The sequence below is a fragment of the Scyliorhinus torazame genome, chromosome 2 (assembly GCF_047496885.1).
Source record: "Scyliorhinus torazame isolate Kashiwa2021f chromosome 2, sScyTor2.1, whole genome shotgun sequence".
Lineage (NCBI taxonomy): Eukaryota > Metazoa > Chordata > Chondrichthyes > Carcharhiniformes > Scyliorhinidae > Scyliorhinus > Scyliorhinus torazame.
In genome coordinates, this window is record NC_092708.1 from 329,247,214 (window position 1) to 329,273,200 (window position 25,987).

The 25,987-nt window shown below is 45.5% G+C and overlaps 1 protein-coding gene and 1 long non-coding RNA gene across 4 annotated transcripts in view; one reads left to right on the plus strand and one right to left on the minus strand.

Moving 5' to 3' along the window:
- map4k5 (mitogen-activated protein kinase kinase kinase kinase 5) overlaps positions 1-25,987 on the plus strand; it is a 309,224-nt gene that overhangs the window by 42,562 nt on the left and 240,675 nt on the right. The gene's annotated exons all lie outside the window — the stretch shown is intronic.
- The window catches only part of LOC140401429 (uncharacterized), a 32,354-nt gene that overhangs the window by 5,292 nt on the left and 1,075 nt on the right, over positions 1-25,987 (minus strand). The gene's annotated exons all lie outside the window — the stretch shown is intronic.

Consider the following 25,987-nt stretch of genomic DNA (forward strand, 5'->3'; position numbering starts at 1 on the left):
TGAGACACCCATCAGAAGCAGCATTTATTTCAGCCCCAGTATAGCCCAATTTCTAATCTAACCCCAGTCCCCACCACCATGCCTCCTTCCCACCCCCTCCAGAGTTATTTATCACCTGGTTCTTTGTCAATCCATATATACTGCATTCACCCTATTTCCTCATCTACAAGTTGCTATTTCTTTTTTTTTTTTAAAGAGGATTTTTGAGCTCAATTGTCCCTTTTGAATCTTGGCTACTTCTAACTACTTTTCTTAATCTAAATAATTTCACAGATGTCTGCACTAACTCGCCAAACATATTTTAGTACTGTAGCATGCAATAGTCTATGTTGCTGCTATTGATCATCAATGCATAAAATTTGTTTAGCAACTAATATTTTGCTCTCCAAATTTACTTGTGGTGGATGAAATTTACCCATCCAGCCGGCTTTTTCAAAATCCGTTCTGCAGATCAGAGGTTTTATTCTGGTCAATTCAGTTTGGTTGTTGTCTTGAGAGGTGCATTTCATGACTTTGTAAAAAATAAAGTGATTTAAAATTTTGTTGCAATGCAAGAACAACAACAAATTCTATTTCTAAAGAGAAAGCATCAACTCCTGGGTTGATCACTATTCTCTCTATGACTTATGACAAATAGAAATTTGTCCTGTCATTTAATCGGTCTTGATTTTAATATAGGAATTGAAAGTTATTTGTGTTATAGCCACTTAAATGAATGCTACTTCATGCTAGGAAAATATCAAGTAAAAATATACTTGGGTGTTTGTAAGTAAACACCTTGAAAGCTTTCCACACATTATAATTGATTACCAGATCATCTAAATTACCAGTTGACAAGTTATTTTGGTTAAATAGACAATTGATGCGCCTATCATCAACTGTTGTTCTCTCTACATCTATTCATAACCATTGCATTTATGCCATCAGGGAGTTATGGCAGCAAAACCTTTTCAGATTTTCTATGACCTTAAGCAGTGTAGATTGCTTGGCATGGGTTGGTTTGATAGTCTGTGTTATTTAATTAAAAGCTTTTAAAAATTGGACTGGCAGAAAGTGTTATTTTGGCTGGTTGCAATGATCCCAAGCTGTAGTCCCTGTTTGGCAGATAGTCCTAATTAATTTCCAATGATTGTTGAGCATCCAGACCATGTATTTCCAGCATTTTCTGTTTTTATTTCAGATTTCCATCATGCATGAGCATCCATTCTTGTATAAAATGTCGCAATCAAAGATGCTTCGCCCAATCAGAGTATTATTTATGCTAGAGACTAGGTGGGTGTTAAAAATAAAGGCGAGACTATTAGTGTGCAATTATTAAATAGTAGATTGAACAGAAACTTCTGGCAACCACACATGTACAGTTTAATATGAAAATCAGAAAGTTGCTCTGCTCCTCCAGAAGCATCGTTATCACTATCTTTCCAAAGGACTTGGCTTTGAAAGATAAACAGTGGTGTGACATTGGGATACTTGGTAGCTAAATACGCTAGACAAGCCTAGGGCTTGTCAATTTATTAAAAGTAAATGTTTTTTAAAATAAATATAGAGTACCCAATTCATTTTTCCAATTAAGGGGCAATTTAGCATGGCCAATCCACCTACACTGCACATCTATGGGTTGTGGGGGCGAAACCCACACAAACACTGGGAGAAAGGTTAGTCATGGCACAAATCAACTCCAGCCTCCTGGATAGCCTTGATCCACCACCGTTCACCTACCGCTGCAACAGGTCCACAGCAGACACCATCTCCCTGGCCCTGCACTCAACACTGGAACACCTAGATACCAAAGACACCCATGTCAGACTCTTATTTATTGACTACAGCTCCGCCTTATACCGACAAAACTCATCTCCAAACTCTGTGGCCTGGGCCTCAGCTCCTCCCTCTGTAACTGGATCCTGAACTTCCTAACCCACAGACCACAATCAGTAAGGGATAGGCAACAACACTTCCTCCACGATCATCCTCAACACCGGTGCCCCACAAGGCTGTGCCCTCAGCCCCTTACTATACTTATACATCTATGACTGTGGCTAAATTCCCCTCCAACTCGATTCTCAAATTTGCTGATGACACCACCATAGTGGGTCGGATTTCAAACAATGATGAAACAGAGTACAGGAATGAGATAGAGAATCTGGTGAACTGGTGCGCCGACAATAATCTCTCCCTCAATGTTAACAAAACGAAGGAGATTGTCATCGACTTCAGAAAGCGTAGAGGAGAATATGCCCTTGTCTACATCAATGGGAACGAAGTAGAAAGGGTTGACGGCATCAAGTTTTTAGGTGTCCAGATTACCAACAACCTGTCCTGGTCTCCCCTTGCCGACAATATAGTTAAGAAAGCCCACCAACGACTCTACTTTCTCAGAAGACTAAGAAAATTTGGCATGTCAGCCAAAACTCTCACCAACGTTTACAGATGTACCATTTAAAGCATTCTTTCTGGTTGTATCACAGCTTGGTATGGTTCCTGCTTTGCCCAAGACCCCAGGAAACTACAAAAGGTTGTGAATGTAGCCCAGTCCATCACGCAAACCAGCCTCCCATCCACTGACTCTATCTATAATTCCCGCTGCCTCAGAAAGGCAACCAGCATAATTAAGGACCCCACGCACCCTAGACATACTCTCTTCCACCTTCTTCCGGCAGGAAAAAGATACAAAAGTTTGAGGTCAAGTACCACCTGACTCAGGAACAACTTCTTCCCTGCTGCCATCAGACTTTTGAATGGACCTACCTTGTATTAAATTGATTTTTTTCTCTACACCCCAGTTATGAATGTAACATTACATTCTGTAGTCTATCCTTCCTTCCCTGTGTACGGTATGTGTTGTCTGTATTGCATGCAAGAAACAACACTTTTCTCTGTATACTAATACATGTGACAATAAATCAAATAAAACAAAAAGAATGTGCAAACTCCACATAGTGACTCAGAGCCGGGATCGAACCTGGGACCTCAGCGCCGTGAGGCTGCAGTGCTACCCACTGTGCCACCATGCTGCCCAAGTAGGTTGAATGGAGTGATTTAAAAAAAAAAAAATTAAAAATTTTTTTATTAAGGCTTTCACAAAATATGAACAGAATGAAAAAGAAACCCAATAGAATTAAATACAGAACAAAGTAAAACAATCCCCGTGCCCCCTCCCCTCTATACATAAATAATAAATTAACACCCCGAGTTAACACAAAGCAAACATAGAAAATATATACACCCCCTCAGATCCCCCAGGGTCCGGTCGCTGCTGCTGCTGACCATTGTCTACCGTTCTGCCAGGAAGTCCAAGTACGGTTGCCACCGCCTAAAAAACCCTTGTACCAATCCCCTTAAGGTGAATTTCACCCTCTACAATTTAATAAACCCCGCCATATCGTTGATCCAGGATTCCACGCTTGGGGGCTTCGCATCCCTCCACTGAAGAAGAATCCCTCGCTGGGCTACCAGGGACGCAAAGGCCAGAATACCAGCCTCTTTCGCCTCCTGCACTCCCGGCCCCCCTGCAACCCCAAATATTGCGAGCTCCCATCCCAGCCTGAGCCTACCACCCCCGACACCGTCCTCACTACGCCCTTCCAAAATTCCTCCAGCGCTGGGCATGCCCAGAACGTATGGGTGTGATTTGCTGGGCTCCCTGAGTATTTGCTGGGCTCTCCTTGTGGGCCCTAATGGAGATCAGCTCTCGCCTAACCACCGCCTTCAGCGCCTACCATCCCATCCCATCCCCACTTGGACCTCCCCGTTATCGTTGGCCTCCAGGTATCTCTCTATGCTTTCTCGGACCCGCTCATTCACCTCCTCGTCCGCCAACAGCCCCACCTCCAAGCGCCACAACGGGCGCTGGTCCCTCTCCTCCCCCAGCTCTAGGTCTACCCAATGCGGGGCGTGATCCGAAATGGCTATCGCCGAGTACTCGGTATCTTCTACTCTCGCTATCAGCGCCCTACTCATAATAAAGAAGTCGATCCGGGAATAAGCCTTATGAACATGCGAGAAGAATGAAAATTCCCTAGCCCCCGGCCTTGCAAATCTCCAAGGGTCCACCCCTCCCATCTGGTCCATAAACCCCCTCAGCACCTTAGCCACCGCCGGCTTCCTACCCGTCCTAGACCTGGAGCGATCCAGTGCCGGATCCAACATCGTGTTAAAGTCTCCCTCCATTATCAGGCCCCCCACTTCCAAGTCCGGGATCCGACCCAACATGCGCCGCATAAAACCCGCATCGTCCCATTTCGGGACATGCACATTGACCAGCACCACCCTCTCCCCTTGCAGCTTACCACTTACCATTAGGTACCTGCCGCCATTGTCTGTCACAATGCTCGACGCCTCGAACGACACCCTCTTTCCCGCCAAGATCGCCACCCCCCGATTTTTGGCATCCAGCCCCGAGTGAAACACCTGACCTACCCACCCCTTCCTCAATCTTACCTGGCCTGCCACCTTCAGGTGTGTCTCCTGTGCCCCCATTGTACTCCCGCAAGTCAGCTGACTCCTGACCCCGGCTACTCCCGCCTCTCCTTTGACTCCTCCCATTGTGGGACACACCCTCCTCCTCCATTACCCATCGACTGGCTCTCCGCCTCCCCCTTCCATCCCAAGCGTGGGAAAAGAACCCTCGCTTCCCTGGCCCTGCCCCCTCCAACCTTCAGCGCGGGAAAAAGCCCGCGCTTTCCACCTGCCCGGCCCCGCCACCTCTGTCGCCGCTCCTTTTACAGGCCCAGTCCCCTCACCCCCGACTCGGGCCTCACCCTCTCCCGCGGCCCCCCCCCCCCCCCTACCGGCCATCCACCCCTACTCCATTTACTTATCCCCCTCCAACTGCCCACCCAGACCCAACCAAAACAGTGCCCAACCCACCCTAACCACCCTCATTGAACCAAACAGAAATAAGAGCAAAGAACCCCCCTCAAAGTGTAATACCCCAACAGCAATCCCCGACCACCCATCCCGACCCTCAGTTTGTGTCCAGCTTCTCGGCCTGGACAAAGGCCCACGTCTCCTCCGGAGACTCAAAATTATGGTGCCGGTCCTTGCAGGTGACCCACAGTCGCACCGGATGCAGCATGCCAAACTTCACCCCCTTCCTGTGCAGCACCGCCTTCGCCCGATTGTACCCGGCCCTCTTCTTCGCCACCTCCGCACTCCAGTCCTGGTATATGCGAACCTCCGCGTTCTCCCACCTGCTGCTCGTCTCTTTCTTGGTCCATCTGAGCACGCACTCCCGATTGGCGAGCCGATGAAACCGCACCAGCACCGCTCACGGCGGCTCGTTAGGTTTGTGCCTCCTCGCCAGCACTCTATGGGCCCCTTCCAGCTCCAGGGGCCCCTGGAAGGACCCCGCTCCCATCAGCGAGTTTAGACTGATGACCACATATGCCACCAACTCCGACCCCTCCGGGAGGCCCAGAATCCGCAAATTCTTCCACCTCGACCGATTCTCCATCTTCTCAAACCGTTCCTGCCATTTCTTGTGGAGCGCCTCGTGCGCCTCCACCTTTACTGCAAGGCCTAAGATCTCGTCCTCATTGTCTGAGATCTTTTGCCGGACCTCGCGGATCGCCACCCCCTGGGCTGTCTGTGTCTCCAGCAGCTTGTCGATAGAAACCTTCATCGGCTCCAGCAGGTCCGCTTTAATCTCCCTGAAGCAGCGCTGGATAACCTGCTGCTGCTCCTGCGCCCACTGCATCCGCGCTGCCTGGTCCCCGCCCGCCACCATTTTGCTGCTCTTCCCTTGCACCTTCTTTGGGTTCACCACCACTTTTTTTAGTTGCCCCGCTCCTGGTCCAAGCCATACACTATTGGGGAACTATTGCAATCTCCTTCCCACACCGGGAAACGTCGAAAAAATACCGTTGGGAGCCCTGAAAAGAGCCCAAAAGTCAGTTTTTAGCGGGAGCTGCCGAATGTGCGGCTTGGCTCTGCCAAGCCGCAACCGGAAGTCCTGAATGGAGTGATTAAGACTGAATTAACACCAGACAACCACTATTGCGCTGACCATTTACTTTCTCATTCCTTCAAACTTTTTAATTAATGAAGAACATGAAAATCAGAAAATATTTTTTTATTTAGTCTCATTGCTTAATTGCATCTTTCTTTCTCTATCATATTTCCATTTTATTGACTATACAAACTTACACTTCCTATTTCATACTCTTATGTCTCAGTAAAGTTTCCTGGATTTGCTTGGTCAAGGGGAGATGCAGTTTCTTTTCCTATTTTCACAGGTCCTTTATCCCCAGAAGGTGCCATGCTATTTTAGATTCCTAATCACCACTCATTGCAGTGCAAACTTTTCTACTTTTCCTGTCATTTAATCAGTCTTCATTTTAATATTGATGGGAATTTATAACTTCTCTATTATTGTCGGTTTAATTAATGTTGGAAAATTATTTGCTGTCATCCCCGCATGGGGATGTTTGTTTATTCACCACTGACTGCAAAATCAAGGACATTATCTTTTGATGTTCTGCTTGCTCTTGATTCTATTCAATTCTGCAGCATAAACTTGGTTTTTTGTTGTAGCAAAATAACAAAGTGATCTGGCAGAGTGCGATTTATCGGTATTTGCAAAGGTTAAAAGTTTGTTGAGGTAACCCCATACTATTCCCATTACATTCCTCGCCAATAAAAGAGTTCATTGTTCACCCTACAGCCTGCTACCCCAGGTTGTTTTTTCACACAAGCCCGCTGTGAAATGAGGTGGGGGTTATTTTGCTGGACAGGAGTAAATAATCCGGGGAATACTTTAATCATGTCATAAGTATTAATGTTTTATCTGTTTCTGATAACAGATCTAGAAAACTTTTTTAGTCCACACAAGATGGTGTAATCTGACCTATTCTGTTGTCTGGATTGGCAGGAGATATAGCAAACATCCTATATCTGTGTTCTCCAGTGAACAATTCTCCATGATTAGTGTTGAGGTTCCTTCTGACCTGTACGGCTGAGCAGAAACCAAAACTCTGCACCGGTCATGCATGTATTGATCCCTTTAAAATTAGCTCATTTATGCAAAGGAATTTAAAGGGCTATGTACTAAACTCACACTCTGAAAGAAAATTAGAGGGAATGTTTATCAGGATTCATAATGTCTATCCATCTGTAATCCATCTTGTATGTCCATAGACTTTAATATCTGGCTTTTCTCATTATAGTGTACACATTTATGAAAATTGCCTCTGTAAGCTTGTCATACTTTCATTTATACTCTCTCCACAGTGGTGCTGCTGTTGCATCTGTTTTGTGGGAAGAATGACTGACTACAATAATAAAGCTTTTAGCATCTGAATGCTTTTACTGTAATAGCTTTTGCTTCACCGCAGCACATTTATAAAATACCTGACTGAGGAAGTTCAGAATTTCATTAAAATTGATGGCGGCAAATGCTACATATTCTAAGGATGTGAATTTTTGTGAAATATATTTTAAAATTGGATTGGATTTGTTTATTGTTGCGTGTGCCGAGGTACAGTGAAAAGTATTTTTCTGTGAGCAGCTCAAACAGATCATTTAGTACATGAAAATAAAATAAAATAAAAAGAAAATCCATAATAGGGCAACACTAAGGTACACCAAGGTACATCATGTAATGGACACCAGCATCGGGTGAAGCATATATGAGTGTAGTATTAATCAGGTCAGTCCACAAGAGGGTTGTTTCGGAGTATGATAACAGCGGGGAAGAAGCTGTTTTTGAATCTGTGCGTGTTCTCAGACTTTTGGATCTCCTGCCCGATGGAAGAAGTTGGAAGAGTGAGTAAGCAGGTGGGAGGGGTCTTTGATTATGCTGCCTGCTTTCCCCAGGCAGTGGGAGGTGAAAATACTGGAAATACTCAGCATAACAAACCTATGTAGAGAGAAGAAGAGAGTTGATGTTTTAGGCCTATATACGTGCTTTCCAAATTACTGTTTATTTTGCTATTTAAAAATTGAAATCTGTTCTGGTGAAAGGTCATAGACCTGAAAGATTAACACTCTCTCTCTCTCTTCTCCTCCCCCCCCCCCCCCCGCTCTCTCTCTCTTCCCCCCAGTCACAGCCAGACCTGCTGTTTCTAGTATTTTCTGTTTTATTTCAGATTTCTAGCATATCGCAATATTTTGCTTTTGTATATTAAATTGTTCATATTCATAATATCTGCTTTTGGCAAAGCTTGTTGAATTTTTATTAATCATTTCCATTTCTTCCCTTTTTAAGGAAGTTACCCTCTGGTACTTCATCATTCTGGTACTTCATCATTTACTAGTATTACAAATTAAAATGATAACACTTTGCACATTTCTTGTGCCTTTAGACAGCAGAAAAAGGGCAAAAATCATTGCTAATTTTTTTGGGACCATTTTATAAGGATTCAAATGAAATTACCATAAAAATATTATTTTATACTGGACTGTACTTTTTTTGAGCATGTCCAAAATACCTGCTGAGAAGAAATGTTGCTCAAGTCTGAATTCTTCAGCAAGGAAATGTGACCCTCTGAAAAATGTTGCTATGAGACCAACCATGAGCACATCTGTGTCGTTGCTTGATCACTGAAATATGACCGTTTGCAGGCAAACTAGAATTGGCCACATAATTTTAATTTTGTTACCGTAGCTACTTCATTATATTCAATTGTAGTGTTTCCTTAATTTAAACTTGTGGATTTTGTGCTGTAACTACTTCTCTTGACAAGTTTCAATATTTGCAATAGTTTCTGATTGAATTGCATGAATATCTAAAATGAATATAAATTCTAGTTTTTAGTTGGACTGGTTAATTTGACTTGATCTAACTTTCAAGGAGGTAATTTAGTCTTTTCACACGGGATTTTAAGAGTCCATTTCTAAATTTTATTGAATAAAACTAGATATTAATTATTCTTAACTGACTCTTGAAACACAATTCAAGCATTTACAATTGGTCAATGCTTGTAACTGGTAATGCTGAACTTGTGACTGAATTGTACTTGGGAAGTAACTCCTCAATAAATCCAAGACCTTGTTGAGAACATTAGTAGCCCATTCCCAATGACAAAACAAAATGTTTTGTTTTCCGCAGAAGAGAGTGGTAAGAACTTGCATAATGTTTTCTGTATTTTACTGTTGCCCAGTTTCCTAATGATATAATATTGTTCACATGTTCTGAACAGTGTCAACTATAGTACCTTCTATATCTGCATCCAAGTCATTAATATATAAATAGTTGGACCGGAGGACCGAACCCTGTGACACCCCAGTAGCTGCATCTTACCAACCAGAAAAATACCTGTTTATCCCGACTCTGCGTTCTGTTGGTTAGTCAATCTTCTATCCAAGCTAATGGACCCTATGCACCACTTTAAATTGTATAAGACTCATTCCTGAGGAGGTTGTGTTCACTCGATGCATTGTTTCGTATCAATGTCTCCAACCTAGCTCCCTCCCCAACCACTCCTCGCATTTCTGCTTGATCTTTTTCACTAAGGTTGCACTCTTCTCTCACAACTACTCATATTGGTCCTACTCATACTGCATTTAGGGGCAGCACGGTAGCATTGTGGAAAGCACAATTGCTTCACAGCTCCAGGGTCCCAGGTTCGATTCTGGATTGGGTCACTGTCTGTGCGGAGTCTGCACATCCTCCCCGTGTGTGCGTGGGTTTCCTCCGGGTGCTTCGGTTTCCTCCCACAAAGATGTGCAGGTTAGGTGGACTGGCCATGCTAAATTACCCTTAGTGTCCAAAATAGCCCTTAGTTTTGGGTGGGGTTACTGGGTTATGGGGATAGGGTGGAGGTGTTGACCTTGGGTAGGGTGCTCTTTCCGGGAGCCGGTGCAGACTCGATGGGCCGAATGGCCTCCTTCGGCAATGTAAATTCTATGATATGTCCCCAATCCTACCATCTCCCCACTCATCTGGGAGCAAAATTTTCTCCCAAAGTGTATATTCACCGCCTTAAGAGAATGAGGGCAACTCCCTATGAGCAAAGTCCTGCCCCACCAGTATCTGAACTCGCTCCCCATGGTAGCTCGAACATCTCCCACAACATGTCCCTGATGCGCACTAACCTTTCCTGCCGCCATCTTCTGTACATCCTATCCATCCTCTTCGGCGCAAACCTATGGTTCCCACAGAGTGGAGTCATCACCGACATGAGCACCAGACCCCCTTCCTGCCTCTGCCTTTGCAATAGAGTCCTGCTAACCTGTGGCACCCTCCCTGCCCACACCAATTCTTTTTTTTTAAATTTAGAGTACCCAATTCATTTTTTCCAATTAAGGGGTAATTTAGTGTGGCCAATCCACCTACCCTGCACATCTTTGGGTTGTAGGGGCAAAACCCACGCAAACACTGGGCGAATGTGCAAACTCCACACGGACAGTGACCCAGAGCCGGGATCAGACCTGGGACCTTGGTGCCGTGAGCCCACACTAATTCTGAGATTAATGTATTTACCTTCCAAAACAAAGGCCGTGGGGAGGAAAGTTGGGAAGGACTGAAAATAAAACTGGAATCTTGGCAGTATGTTCATCTTTACCACCTGTAGAGTATCTCACCCTTTAAGGTCCCTTTTAACCTCCCCCCAACTGTGCATCATGGCTCACTCATGGGTAACTTGGATCCCCAAATACCAGAACCTCTTCCTTGCCACCTTAAATAGCAGATTTACCCCCCCCCCCCCCCCCCCCGACCCAAAGCGTTTAGTAGGAAGACCTCGCTTTTTCCAACCTTGAATTTATAGCCCAAAAAGGCCCAAATTTCTTCAGCAAGCCCATGGTTCTACCTGTGCTTTCTAGCAGGTCCGTCATGAACAGCACATGTTATCAGCATACAGTGACACCCGGTGCTCCCTGACCCTTTTGCAATCTCCGCCACTCAGCCGTGGCCTGTGCCATCGGCAAGGGCACAATCGCCAGCGCGACCAGCAGTGGGGACAGCGGACATGCCTGTCTCGTTCTCCTATGCAGTTGAAAAGACCCAGAGTTTGTCTCATTAGTTCGCACACTTTCGTGGAGGTCGCATACAACAGCCGAACCCACGTCACATGCCTTGGCCCAAACCTGAACCTCCCCAGGATTTTGAACAAATAACTCCATTCAACTGGCCAAAGGCCTTCTCTGCGTCCACTGACACAATCACCTCCAGCACTTGCCCCCACACCCCTAATGGGGTGATAATTACATTTAGCAACCTCCTAATACTAGAAAGCGTCCCCTTCATTAACTCAGTTTCGCCCTCCGCGACCACCTCCGGTATACACCCCTCCAACCTTCTCGGCAATACCTTTCACGTCCATGTTCAGCAGCGAGATGAGCCTATAGGACCCATACTCCAGCGCATCGTTCCCCATTTTTGGAATCATCAAAATAGACACCTATGCCAGCATATCTGGCAGTTTCCCCTTCTCCACCGCTTCATTGAACATAACCAGAAGATGGGTGTGCCAATTCCGTCATGTACTGCTTATAACATTCCCCCAAAAGGCCATTCCGTCCCCGGCGCTTTGCCGACTGTCATGCAGATGCACTCCATCACCTCCCTTAACCCTAATGGTTCCTCCAGTGTCTGCCTTTTCGCTTCCTCCAACTCCAGGAAGACCCGGCAAGGATCTGGACTCACCCCCCTCTCCTAAAAGGCCTTGAGGACCTCATTTATCCTCTCTGATCTGACACCACTCCCCTCACCTGCAGGATTTCCGTTGACGCTGCCTGTTGCCACAGCTGATGGGCCAACATACAGCTCGCCTTCTCCCCATACTCATTGCACCCTAGTGTCCGTCGCAGCTGACCCAATGCTCTTCCTGTCGTCAACCAGTCAAACTGCCCCTGCAGCCTCTTTATTTAGCCAGCAACTCCTTCGTAGGGGCCGCTGAATACCTCCTATCCACCTCAACTATCTCATCCAACAATCACCGCTTCTTCTCACTCCCTATCCTGTCCTTATGGGCCTTGAACGAGAATTCACCCCCGCCCACTGCTTTCAAACCTCCCAGAACATGGCTGCTGATACCGTCGCATTCTGATTGAGCTCAACATAATTCCTAATCACAGCTGTTACCTTCCCGCAGAACACCTTGTCTGTCAAAAGCCCTGAATCCAACCTCCAGCCTCTGCGCTTGACCCAAACGAAGTCTTGTGTCTAGGTAGCACAGGGCGTAGTCCAAAATCACTATGCTCGCAATTCTCGCGTCTAGATTGCACTCCAAAATTACTATACCCGCATATTATGCTTCTTCCACCCCATCAGCACCAACCGGCTCACCACACAAAAGTAAATCCAGTAATATACCTGGTATACATACGAGAAGGAATACTCCCTCTCTGCCGGGTGCCCAAACCTCTCTGAATCCACCATCCCTGTTTCTCTACAAACCTTCCCAGCTCTCGTGCCATTCTCAACCTTCCCATCAACATGGGGCTAGACCGATCCATCCTTGGCTCCATTACACAATTAAAATATCTCCCCCACCCCATCATAATCAGCTGGTGAGAATTCAAGTTCAGAATCGCTCCTCGCAGCTGCTTCATAAATCCAGCGTCATCATAATTAAGCACAGATACACTCACCAATGCCACTGGAGTCCCTCCACAGACTCCGCTTTATTCAGCTGTACGGCGATCCCCTCCTCTCGACTTCGAGTAGAACACTTGCACCACCCACCCCATTCTCAGTCTCATCTGATCTTTCACCCGGAGATGCGTTCACTACAGGAAAGTCATCCTAGCTTTCAAAATTTTCAGGTGCGCGAACACCCGGGACCGCTTAACCAGCCCATTTAGCCTGCGGACATTCCCTGTCATGGCTTTCACTGGAAGCTCTCTTCCCCCCCCCCCCCCCCTATTCTCTCTCTGAATCGGGCCCACCCAAGATGGCCCCCCACCCTGTCCTTGCCCAAACCCATTTCACATATCGGCTGCGTTACCACTCCCACTTGCAACCCGTGACCCTGGAGCCGTGAGGCAGAAGTGCTAACTGCTGTGCCGTCCAGGGTCGCCATCTTCGCTTCCAGTGACACAATCCAGTTGCTCTGGTGGGACACTGTCTTCTCCACCTCTTGCATCGTCAACCCCTGCGCCTCTAGGTGCTTCCACCTGTTTCAAAGTCCCACTTCCCCCTCAATCGCCTTCAACCAGTCACTCTATGCATTTCTTTACGCTGCTGCCGAAATTCGTCTTTGATGAACTCATCAACTGATCCATTGGCAGCTTTCCAGTCGATGACTACTCTTCCCCCTCTGCCATCTTTCCAGTTGATGCTGCGCCACGTGTTTCCTCCTCCAACAGGGCTCGCGCTGTCTTCTGTTGACTTCAATACCCTGTAGACATTCCCATCTGGTGGAGAACTGATTTCCCCCCCCCCCTCCACTATCCGTACAACCTTTCCACCAAAATTCCCTGAAATTCGGGAATAAGGGACCAAAACCTCTGTCTCCAGGCAGGAGCCGTACTGTGCATGACCACTTGCTCCATTGCCGCCACCGGAAGTCCTATCACTGCTCTCCAGCTCATGCTTTCAGCTAAAATTGCAGATCAATTCCTGATTGTACCCAATCTCCATATTTAAAGTAGAACCCCATTTCCTTTTCAAAAGACTAGTTTAACAGGCAACACGTGGCACAGTGGGTAGAAATGCAGCCTATGGCGCCGAGGACCCGGGTTCGAATCCCGGCCCTGGGTCACTGTGTGGAATTTGCACACTCCTCCCGTGTCTGCGTGGGTTTCACCCCCACAATGCAAAGATGTGTAGGCTAGGTGGATTGGTCACGTTAAATTGCCCCTTAACTGGAAAAAAAAAATAGTTGGGTACTCTAAATTTAAAAAAATGACAAGGTTAAAATTAAGACATGGGTCAGAGGAGTTACTTTCTGATTATCTTTATTGGCACAAGTAGGCTTACATTAACACTGCAATGAAGTTACTGTGGAAAAACTCCTAGTCGCCACATTCCGGCACCTGTTCGGGTACACCGAGGGAGAATTCAGAATGTCCAACTTGCCTAACAGCACGTCTTTCGGAACCTGTGGGAGTAAACTGGAGCACCCAGAGGAAACACACGCAGACATATGGAGAACATGCAGACTCCGCACCGACAGTGATTCAAGCCAGGAATCGAACCCGAGACCCTGGCGCTGTGAAGCAACAGTGCTAACCACTTGTGCTACCTTGCCGCTCCATTATCGTTGTCTAACCGCCCTTGTACCCAGTTCGTCAGTCAGCCGTTGAACGCTGGGCCATTATATGGATAATAAATGGCATTAGCAATTTAATCTAATATTCTATTGCACATAGCAATTTACAGAATTAATCTTTTTACAATTTAAAACTTCTATTTTTTGATGTAACATCCCAAAATAGATCGTTCAATTCTGTTTTGAATTTCACCCTTGTCCACTGCCATGACTATGCACAAATCATGTTTTCTTGGAGATTACTGCGCTAAGGCATCTACACACAATTGCTTTAGCCTTGAAGAGCAAGCACAAATGTTAACAATAACAATTCATTCCAAAGGAATTGCATGGGTTATATGATTGTGTTTTGAGACTAGGTCAAATGACGGGAGTCATGTGGCTTTATTTGAAGTCTGTCTGACAGCACGCCTGGGATGTTTGATTGCTAGAGATTAAATGGGGCTCAGATTGTTTTACTGGTAAGAAGGTGCATGGCGTTTGGAGATGATGGCAGCAGTCTGTGAGCTAACAGTCTCAGGGCCTCCAAAATCCTTAAAGTGTTTAGATTGAAAACAGTTGTGCTTTAAATGGTCCATTTACTGCCAAGATGGAGTCTCAAGGATAGCTGATCAGCATTTCTACCTACATTCAAAGACCATGTGATTCCTATTGCGAGGGCAATGGACTTTGAGAAGAGAAGAGTTTTAGATATCCCTGAAACACCAGGCTAGTCTGTCAGGTCCCAGAGAGAGGTAGTAGCTAGAGGCTGAAAATTTGTGGTTTACTGTGCAGGAAAGCAAATAGGAACTTGTGCTCCAATTCAACAGACCAAATTTGTGAGGAGTTAATAAGCTGGAAGATTTGCCTAGCTTTACCTGGCGGTTGAAGTTTCCAGGAGAGCTTGTACCTTGAAAGACAGTTCTAAAGTTAAAGTTTCCAAGCTAAAACTTTAATAAAACATTTATTAAACAAAAAGTTTCCAAGCTGAGAGAGTAGATTGGCAATAAACCCTTGGGACTAAAGAATCTTTGGCTGGTTGCGGGGGAATTGAATGTCTACATAAAGGACACTGTAAATATATCTATGAAGTGTGTTATCGATTAATCAAAAAGAAAAGGGCGTGTTTGTTTTGGGTTGTTCATGACTCCTTCTCCACAATAACGAACAAACTAATTTGAATTTAAGTATTAAAAATTTGCCTTTTGTAGTTGAGTTGTATTAGAGAAAATACAGCACATAGCGGCTGCTTTTCTTATGTGGTCATGCATTTGTGGTGAATTAATCAGCTCCTTTTGCTGACAGGCAAAGCAATGTGGTTTATTTTGCTCTGTGCAACATTTGTGTATACCAGATCATTGATAATTCCTTGATTTTGTTTTTAAAAGATTTTTTAAAAAGTTGTTCAATAATAAATTTACATTTAAGATTTGAATATTTACTTTTAATGTACAAAATATGAAATTAATGAATAGAAAACTGGTCAAATCAATATTGTTATAATCAGACATAACTTTTAAAGAAAATCAAACATAAATTTAATATCTCACTGACGATATATGTTTTTTTTTTTACTGTAACAAAAGACTAAAGCAATGTTGACTAAACCCTTTTTGTAGGAAAATTATGCTTTAAACCAGAAAACAAAACAAAAAACTGCAAACAGTTCTTGGTTCCTGAGGGTTTACTTAGAAATTCTTTGTCTCCAGTCCATTTCCCTGGTAATGCGAATCACATGGTCATTGTATTAGGTAGAAATGCTGTTTAGTTATCCTTGAGACCCGTTCTTATAATTTGAAGGCTGTCAGTCTGTTAATACACAGGCTGCTGATATTTTGAAGGCTGTCAGTCTATTAATACACAGTCTGCTGACATCATCTCCAAGTGTAAACACCTTGCACCTTCTTTCCAGTAAAACAATGTGGACCTTGTTTAATCTCTCACAATCAAGCCATCCTGACTTGCTACCAGGCAGGTGCAGACAAGGTCATATGACTCCATTCATTTTATCTTAAATTAAAAAGACCCAAAACACAATCATATCAACCTCATAATTGTACCAATATGTTTTCATTTTCAGTATGGCTTCATGGGAATACACTGGCCCAAGCTCTACTCTAGAACTGTTTAAAATTGAATTGTTCACTGTTCTATGTGTGCTCAGTTGGAATGAAGAAACCCCTCGAGGAATTGAGCATGTGTTGCCATATCAATGTGAAGACTAACTTTTAAATAAATTCAAAGAAATTTCAGGCAATGCGGTTATGCTTATTCTACAAGAAATGGGGAAAGGAGAACTTTGCTTGCCACTCTGATGTGGTATGATCCCATTGTCTGGCTTCGAATATCAATTGGTCTTTTTATGAAGTGATCTGTATCTGGACGTTTTTTTATTTGCAGCTTTGTTTCAGAATGAATACGGTAGCCTAATCCGTTTTTACCCAATTCCGGCATGAATCGTGTTCTGTCTTTATTTACTAGCAGGTCAGCATTACGCAAGCTGCTCCAGCTTGAACAGTGTCTTTCATTGAATTTAACATAGCTGCAGTGTTTTAAAGTATCTTGACTCCTAAAGTGCCTTTTGCATTTGCGCTCACATTTGTTTTTAAATTTAAGAATTTATTTCCTGTGCATTTTTTGTGAGTCTTATGATCCTTGTAAAGGCTGATAAACTTTTAAAAAGATATTTGAATTTCTAGTGACCGACTTAAGGCAATTGCACAACAAGATTTAAAATTTAAACATTTTTACTGTTTAAAAACAAAGCAACATTACTTGGGCAACTAATATTTCAAATCTAGAAAAGATCAACCTGGGGCTGGTTTAGCACAGGGCTAAAGAGCTGGCTTTGAAAGCAGGCCAGCAGCACGGTTCAATTCCCGTACCAGCCTCCCCGAACAGGCGCCAAATGTGGCGACTAGGGGCTTTTCACAGTAACTTCATTTGAAGCCTACTTGTGACAATAAGCGATTTTCATTTCATTTGATGTCTTAATGTGACCAGTAACCCCAAAAGATTATATTCTTACTCCCAGCTTCCAATGGGTTACTTCTCCCTGCCTTGCTGAGTAATAATCTTCCATGACTGTCGAAGGTCCTTTCCCTCAGTTTCCTGAGAATTTGTGAACTGACTTTCAGCATTAAGGCCCGCTCTGGTTATTCATTCTCCCAGCCTAGTGACAGTGAATCTACCAGTGTCCTTAAATAACACTGCACAAAGAACAAAGAAAAGTACAGCAGAGGAACAGGTCCTTCGGCCCACCAAACCGTTGCCGACCAAGCTGCCCGTCAAAACTAAAATCTTCTGCACTTCTTCCGAGGTCCGTATCCCTCTATCCCCATCCTATTCATGTATTTGTCAAAATGCCCCTTAAACGTCACTATCGTCCCTGCTTCCACCACCTCCTCCGGCAGTGAGTTCCAGACACCCACTACCCTCTGGTAGAAAACTTGCCTCGTACGTCTCTAAATCTTGCCCCTCGCACCTTAAATCTATGCCCCCTAGTAATTGACCCCTCTACCCTGGGAAAAAGCCTCTAACTATCCACTCTGACTATGCCCCTCATAATTTTATAGACCTCTATCAAGTCGCCCCTCAACCTCCGTCGTTCCAGTGAGAACAAACCGAGTTGAGTCAACCGCTCCTCATAGCTAATGCCCTCCACAACAGGCAACATCCTGGTAAATCTCTTCTGCACCCTCTCTAAAGCCGCCACATCCTTCTGGTAGTGTGGCGACCAGAATTGAACACTATACTCCAAGTGTGGCCTAACTAAGGTCCTAAGTTTGCACTGAGTGCTGAATTTGGTGCTTTTTGAGTGCGATAGTGAGAGTTTGGTGACCGAGGGAGTATAAGGCTTCATTTTAATCTAAAGTTTAGTCTTTCTTTTATTTAGTTAATTAACTTAAAAGTTGCTGTTTGGTTTAGAAGAAGGTGAATTTTCAATCAGCTTTAAACAGGCTTCTACTTCTAGGCACTTGCAGCTGGAGCTTGTTAATTAGTTAATTGGATTAGGCCAGTTTTACAGAGGCTAGATTCACAGTATAAAAGTGATCCCCTACAGTGCAGACTTTGTTTGCACTGAGTGCTGAATTTGGTGCTTTTTGAGTGCGATAGTGAGAGTTTGGTGACCGAGGGAGTGCTGAATTTGGTGCTTTTTGAGTGCGATAGTGAGAGTTTGGTGACCGAGGGAGTGCTGAATTTGGTGCTTTTTGAGTGCGATAGTGAGAGTTTGGTGACCGAGGGAGTTAGGTGAGGAGGGAGTAAGGTGCTCCTTTCATTTTGTTTCCGACATTTCCGCAAAGAGTGCGAAGAGAGCCAGGAGTTTACAGGAAGTGTAGCTGACTGGGAGCAGAGTCGGAGGGCGGAGATCTAGTTAGTCCACACAGCAGCTATATTCTGTAAGGTAAGAGGGGATGGAGGCTAGGCCAGTTACATGCTCCTCCTGTAGGATGTGGGTGGTGAGGGATACCACCGGTGTCCCCACTGACTATACCTGTGGGAAGTGCACCCAACTTCAGCTCCTCAAAGACCGTGTTAGGGAACTGGAGCTGAAGCTGGATGAACTTCGGATCATCCGGGAGGCAGAGGGGGTGATTGAGAAGAGTTACAGGGAGGTAACCACACCCAAGGTACAGGACAAGAATAGCTGGGTTACAGTCAGGGGGAAAAAAACAAACAGGCAGAAAGTGCAGGGATCCCTCGTGGCCGTTCCCCTTCAAAACAAGTATACCATTTTGGATGCTGTTGGGGGGGATGACCTACCGGGGGAAGGCCCTAGCGGCCAGGTCTCTGGCACTGAGTCTGGCTCTGGGGCTCAGAAGGGAAGGGGGGAGAATAGAAAAGCAATAGTTGTAGGAGATTCAATGGTTAGGGGAATAGATAGGAGATTCTGTGGTCGCGAGCGAGACTCCCGGAAGGTATGTTGCCTCCCGGGTGCCAGGGCCAGGGATGTCTCGGATCGTGTCTTCAGGATCCTTAAGGGGGAGGGGGAGCAGCCAGAAGTCGTGGTGCACATTGGTACCAACGACATAGGTAGGAAAAGGGGTGTGGAGGTAATAAACAAGTTTAGGGAGTTAGGCTGGAAGTTGAAAGCCAGGACAGACAGAGTTGTCATCTCTGGTTTGTTGCCGGTGCCACGTGATAGCGAGGCTAGGAATAGGGAGAGAGTGCAGTTGAACACGTGGCTGCAGGAATGGTGTAGGAGGGAGGGCTTCAGGTATTTGGATAATTGGAGCGCATTCTGGGGAAGGTGGGACCTGTACAAGCAGGACGGGTTGCATCTGAACCAGAGGGGCACCAATATCCTGGGAGGGAGGTTTGCAAGTACTCTTCGGGAGGGTTTAAACTAATTTGGCAGGGGAATGGGAACCGGATTTGTAGTCCAGCAACTAAGGTAGCCGATATTCAGGACGCCAAAGCATGTAATGAGGCAGTGGGGAAGGGAACACTGACAAAGGAGAGTATTTGCAGGCACGGAGATGGGTTGAAGTGTGCATACTTCAACGCAAGAAGCATCAGGAATAAGGTGGGTGAACTTAAGGCATGGATCGGTACTTGGGACTACGATGTGGTGGCCATCACGGAAACTTGGATAGAAGAGGGGCAGAAATGGTTGTTGGAGGTCCCTGGTTATAGATGTTTCAATAAGATTTGGGGGGGTGGCATTATTAATTAGAGATAGTATAACAGCTGCAGAAAGGCAGTTCGAGGAGTATCACCCTATTGAGGTAGTATGGGTTGAAGTCAGAAATAGGAAAGGAGCAGTCACCTTGTTAGGAGTTTTCTATAGGCCCCCCAATAGTAGCAGAGATGTGGAGGAACAGATTGGGAAACAGATTTTGGAAAGGTGCAGAAGTCATAGGGTAGTAGTCATGGGCGACTTTAACTTCCCAAATATTGAGTGGAAACTCTTTAGATCAAATAGTTTGGATGGGGTGGTGTTTGTGCAGTGTGTCCAGGAAGCTTTTCTAACACAGTATGTAGATTGTCCAACCAGAGGAGGGGCAATATTGGATTTAGTACTGGGTAATGAGCCAGGGCAAGTGATAGATTTGTTAGTGGGGGAGCATTTTGGAGATAGTGACCACAATTCTGTGACTTTCACTTTAGTAATGGAGAGGGATAGGTACGTGCAACAGGGCAAGGTTTACAATTGGGGGAAGGGTAAATACGATGTTGTCAGACAAGAATTGAAGTGCATAAGTTGGGAACATAGGCTGGCAGGGAAGGACACAAGTGAAATGTGGAACTTGTTCAAGGAACAGGTGCTACGTGTCCTTGATATGTATGTCCCTGTCAGGCAGGGAAGAGATGGTCGAGTGAGGGAACCATGGTTGACAAGAGAGGTTGAATGTCTTGTTAAGAGGAAAAAGGTGACTTATGTAAGGCTGAGGAAACAAGGTTCAGACAGGGCATTGGAGGGATACAAGATAGCCAGGAGGGAACTGAAGAAAGGGATTAGGAGAGCTAAGAGAGGGCATGAACAATCTTTGGCGGGTAGGATCGAGGAAAACCCCAAGGCCTTTTACACATATGTGAGAAATATGAGAATGACTAGAGCGAGGGTAGGTCCGATCAAGGACAGTAGCGGGAGATTGTGTATTGAGTCTGAAGAGATAGGCGGGGTCTTGAATGAGTACTTTTCTTCTGTATTTACAAATGAGAGGGGCGATATTGTTGGAGAGGACAGTGTGAAACAGATTGGTAAGCTCGAGGAAATACTTGTTAGGAAGGAAGATGTGTTGGGCATTTTGAAAAACTTGAGGATAGACAAGTCCCCCGGGCCTGACGGGATATATCCAAGGATTCTATGGGAAGCAAGAGATGAAATTGCAGAGCCGTTGGCAATTATCTTTTCGTCCTCACTGTCAACAGGGGTGGTACCAGGGGATTGGAGAGTGGCGAATGTCGTGCCCCTGTTCAAAAAAGGAACTAGGGATAACCCTGGGAATTACAGGCCAGTTAGTCTTACTTCGGTGGTAGGCAAAGTAATGGAAAGGGTACTGAAGGATAGGATTTCTGAGCATCTGGAAAGACACTGCTTGATTAGGGATAGTCAGCACGGATTTGTGAGGGGTAGGTCTTGCCTTACAAATCTTATTCAATTCTTTGAGGAGATGACCAAGCATGTGGATGAAGGTAAAGCAGTGGATGTAGTGTACATGGATTTTAGTAAGGCATTTGATAAAGTTCCCCATGGTAGGCTTCTGCACAAAGTAAGGAGGCATGGGATAGTGGGAAATTTGGCCAGTTGGATAACGAACTGGCTAACCGATAGAAGTCAGAGAGTGGTGGTGGATGGCAAATATTCAGCCTGGATCCCAGTTACCAGTGGTGTACCGCAGGGATCAGTTCTGGGTCCTCTGCTGTTTGTGATTTTCATTAATGACTTGGATGAGGGAGTTGAAGGGTGGGTCAGTAAATTTGCAGATGATACGAAGATTGGTGGAGTTGTGGATAGTAAGGAGGGCTGTTGTCGGCTGCAAAGAGACATAGATAGGATGCAGAGCTGGGCTGAGAAGTGGCAGATGGAGTTTAACCCTGAAAAGTGTGAGGTTGTCCATTTTGGAAGGACAAATATGAATGCGGAATACAGGGTTAACGGTAGAGTTCTTGGCATTGTGGAGGAGCAGAGAGACCTTGGGGTCTATGTTCATACATCTTTGAAAGTTGCCACTCAAGTGGATATAGCTGTGAAGAAGGCCTATGGTGTGCTCGCGTTCATTAACAGAGGGATTGAATTTAAGAGCCGTGAGGTGATGATGCAGCTGTACAAAACTTTGGTAAGGCCACATTTGGAGTACTGTGTGCAGTTCTGGTCGCCTCATTTTAGGAAGGATGTGGAAGCTCTGGAAAAGGTGCAAAGAAGATTTACCAGGATGTTGCCTGGAATGGAGAGTAGGTCTTACGAGGAAAGGTTGAGGGTGCTAGGCCTTTTCTCATTAGAACGGAGAAGGATGAGGGGCGACTTGATAGAGGTTTATAAGATGATCAGGGGAATAGATAGAGTAGACAGTCAGAGACTTTTTCCCCAGGTGGAACACACCATTACAAGGGGACATAAATTTAAGGTGAAAGGTGGAAGATATAGGAGGGATATCAGAGGTAGGTTCTTTACCCAGAGAGTAGTGGGGGCATGGAATGCACTGCCTGTGGAAGTAGTTGAGTCGGAAACATTAGTGACCTTCAAGCAGCTGTTGGATAGGTACATGGATTACGGGAAAATGATATAGTGTAGATTTATTTGTTCTTAAGGGCAGCACGGTAGCATTGTGGATAGCACAATTGCTTCACAGATCCATGGTCCCAGGTTCGATTCCGGCTTGGGTCATTGTCTGTGCGGAGTCTGCACGTCCTCCCCGTGTCTGCGTGGGTTTCCTCCGGGTGCTCCGGTTTCCTCCCACAGTCCAAAGATGTGCGGGTTAGGTGAATTGGCCAATGATAAATTGCCCTTAATGTCCAAATTGCCCTTGGTGTTGGGTGGAGGTGTTGAGTTTGGGTAGGGTGCTCTTTCCAAGAGCTGGTGCAGACTCGGGGGGCCGAATGGCCTCCTTCTGCACTGTAAATTCAATGATAATCTATGATTAATCTAGGACAAAGGTTCGGCACAACATCGTGGGCCGAAGGGCCTGTTCTGTGCTGTATTTTCTATGTTCTATGTTCTATACAGCTGCAACAGGACTTGCCAATTTTTATACTCCATGACCCGGTCAATGAAGGCAAGCATGCCGTATGCCTTCTTGACTACCTTCTCCACCGGTGTTGCTCCTTTCAGTGACCTGTGGACCTGTACACCTAGATCTCTGTCTGTTAATACTCTTGAGGGTTCTACCATTCACTGTATATTCCCGACCTGCATTAGACCTTCCAAAATGCATTACCTCACATTTGTCCGGATTAAACTCCACCTGCCATCTCTCCGCCCAAGTCTCCAAGCGATCTAAATCCTGCTGTATCCTCTGACAGTCCTCATCGCTATCCGCAGTTCCACCAACCTTTGTGTCGTCTGCAAACTTACTAATCAGACCAGTTACATTTTCCTCCAAATCATTTATATATACTACGAACAGCAAAGGTCAAAGCACTGATACCTGCGGAACACCACTAGTCATAGCCCTCCAATCAGAAAAGCACCCTTCCATTGCTACTCTCTGCCTTCTATAACCTAGCCAGTTCTGTATCCATCCTGCCAGCTCACCCCTGATCCCGTGTGACTTCACCTTTTGTACCAGTCTGCCATGAGGGACCTTGTCAAAGGCCTTACTGAAGTCCATATAGACAACATCCACTGCCAAAGCTGCATCAATTATCTTTGTGACCTCCTTGAAAAACTATCAAGTTAGTGAGACACGACCTCCCCTTCACAAAACCATGCTGCCTCTCGCTAATACATGCATTTGCTTCCAAATGGGAGTAGATCCCGTCTTGAAGAATTCTCTCCAGTAATTTCCCTACCACTGACGTAAGGCTCACTGGCTGTAATTCCCTGGATTATCCTTGCTACCCTTCTTAAACAAAGGAACAACATTGGCTATTCTCCAGTCCTCCGGGACATCACCTAAAGACAGTGGGGATCCAAAGATTTCAGTCAAGGCCTCAGCATGTTCCTCTCTAGCCTCCTTCAGTATTCTGGGGTAGATCCCATCAGGCCCTGGGGACTTATCTACCTTAATACTTTTCAAGATGACCAACACCTTGTCTTTTTGGATCTTAATGTGACTCAGGCTATCTACCCTTCTCCAGACTCAACATTCACCAATTTCCTCTCTTTGGTGAATACTGATGCAAAGTATTCATTTAGTACCTCACCCATTTCCTCTGGCTCCACACACAGATTCCCTCGCCTGTCCCTCAGTGGGCCAACCCTTTCCGTGGCTACCCTCTTGCTTTTTATTTATGTATAAAAAGCCTTGGAATTTTCCTTAACCCTATTTGTCACTGACCTGTTGTGGCCCCTTTTAGCTCTCCTGACTCCTTGTTAAGTTCCTTCCTACTTTCCTTATATTCCACACAGACTTCATCTGTTCCCAGCCTTCTAGCCCTGACAAATACCTCCTTTTTCTTTTTGACAAGGCTTACAATATCTCTAGTTATCCAAGGTTCCCGAAATTTGCCATATTTATCGTTTTTCCTCACAGGAACATGCCGGTCCTGAATTCCTTTCAACTGACATTTGAAAGTCTCCCACATGTCAGATGTTGATTTACCCTCAAACATCTGGCTCCAATCTAGGTTCTTCAGTTCCCGCCTAATATTGTTATGATTAGCCTTCTCCCAATTTAGCACATTCACCCTAGGACCACTCTTATCCTTGTCCACCAGCACTTTAAAACGTACTGAATTGTGGTCACTGTTCCCGAAATGCTCCCCTACTGAAACGTCTACCACCTGGCTGGGCTCCCCAATACCAGGTCCAGTAGATCCCCTTCCCTAGTTGGACTATCTACATATTGTTTTAAGAAGCCCTCCTGGATGCTCCTTACAAACTCTGCCCCTTCCAAGCCCCTAGCACTAAGTGAGTCCCAGTCAATATTGGGGAAGTTAAAGTCTTCCCATCACAACAACCCTGTTGCTTTTACTCCTTTCCAAAATCTGTCTACCTATCTGTTCCTCTATCTCCTGGCTGTTGGGTGGCCTGTAGTAAATCCCCAACATTGTGATTGCACCCTTCTTATTCCTGATCTGTACTCATTTAGCCTCGCTGCCCTCTGAGGTGTCCTCCCGCAGTACAGCTAGTGATATTCTTCCCAACCAGTAGCGAAACTCCTCCACCCCTTTTACATCCCCCTCTTTCCCGCCTGAAATATCTAAATCCTGTAATGTTTAGCTGCCAATCCTGCTCTTCCCTCAACCAGGTCTTTGTAATGACAACAACATCATAGTTCCAAGTACTAATCCAAGCTCTAAGTTCATCTGCCTTACCTGTTATACTTCTTGCATTAAAACATATGCACTTCAGGCCACCAGTCCCGCTGTTTTCAGCAACATCTCCCTGTCTGCTCTTCCTCAGAGCCATACTGGCCCTATTCCCTAGTTCTCCCTCAAATTTTTCACCTTCTGACCGATTGCTCCGGTACCCACCCCCATGCCATACTAGTTTAAACCCTCCCATGTGACAAGCCTCGTGGCCAGGATATTTATGCCTCTCCAGTTTAGATGCAACCCGTCCTTCTTATACAGGCCACACCTGCCCGGAAGAGCTCCCAGTGGTCCAGATAACGGAAACCCTCCCTCCTACAACAGCTGTTTAGCCACGTGTTTAGTTGCTCTATCTTCCTATTTCTAGCCTCACTGGCACGTGGCACGGAGTAATCCTGAGATTACTACCCTAGAGGTCCTGTCTTTTAACTTTCTACCTAGCTCCCTGAACTCCTGCTGCAGGACCTCATGCCCCTTCCTGCCTATGTCATTAGTACCAATATGTACAACAACCTCTGCCTGTTTACCCTCCCCCTTCAGGATGCCCGCTACACATTCTGAGACATCCTGGACCCTGGCACCAGGGAGGCAACATACCATCCTGGAGTCTCTTTCATGTCCACAGAAGCGCCTATCTGTGCCCCTGACTATAGAGTCCCCTATGACTATTGCTCTTCTGCGCTTTGACTCTCCCTGCTGAACATCAGAGCCAGCCGTGGTGCCACTACTCTGGCTGCTGCTGTTTTCCCCTGATAGGCTATTTCCCCCAACAGTATCCAAAGGGGTATACCTGTTCGAGAGAGGGACAACCACAGGGGATTCCTGCACTGACTGCCTGCCCCTTCTGGTGGTCACCCATCTCTCTGCCTGGACCATATCTCTATAACTCCTACCTATGACTCTTTCCGCCACCTGCATGCTCCTAAGTGCATCCA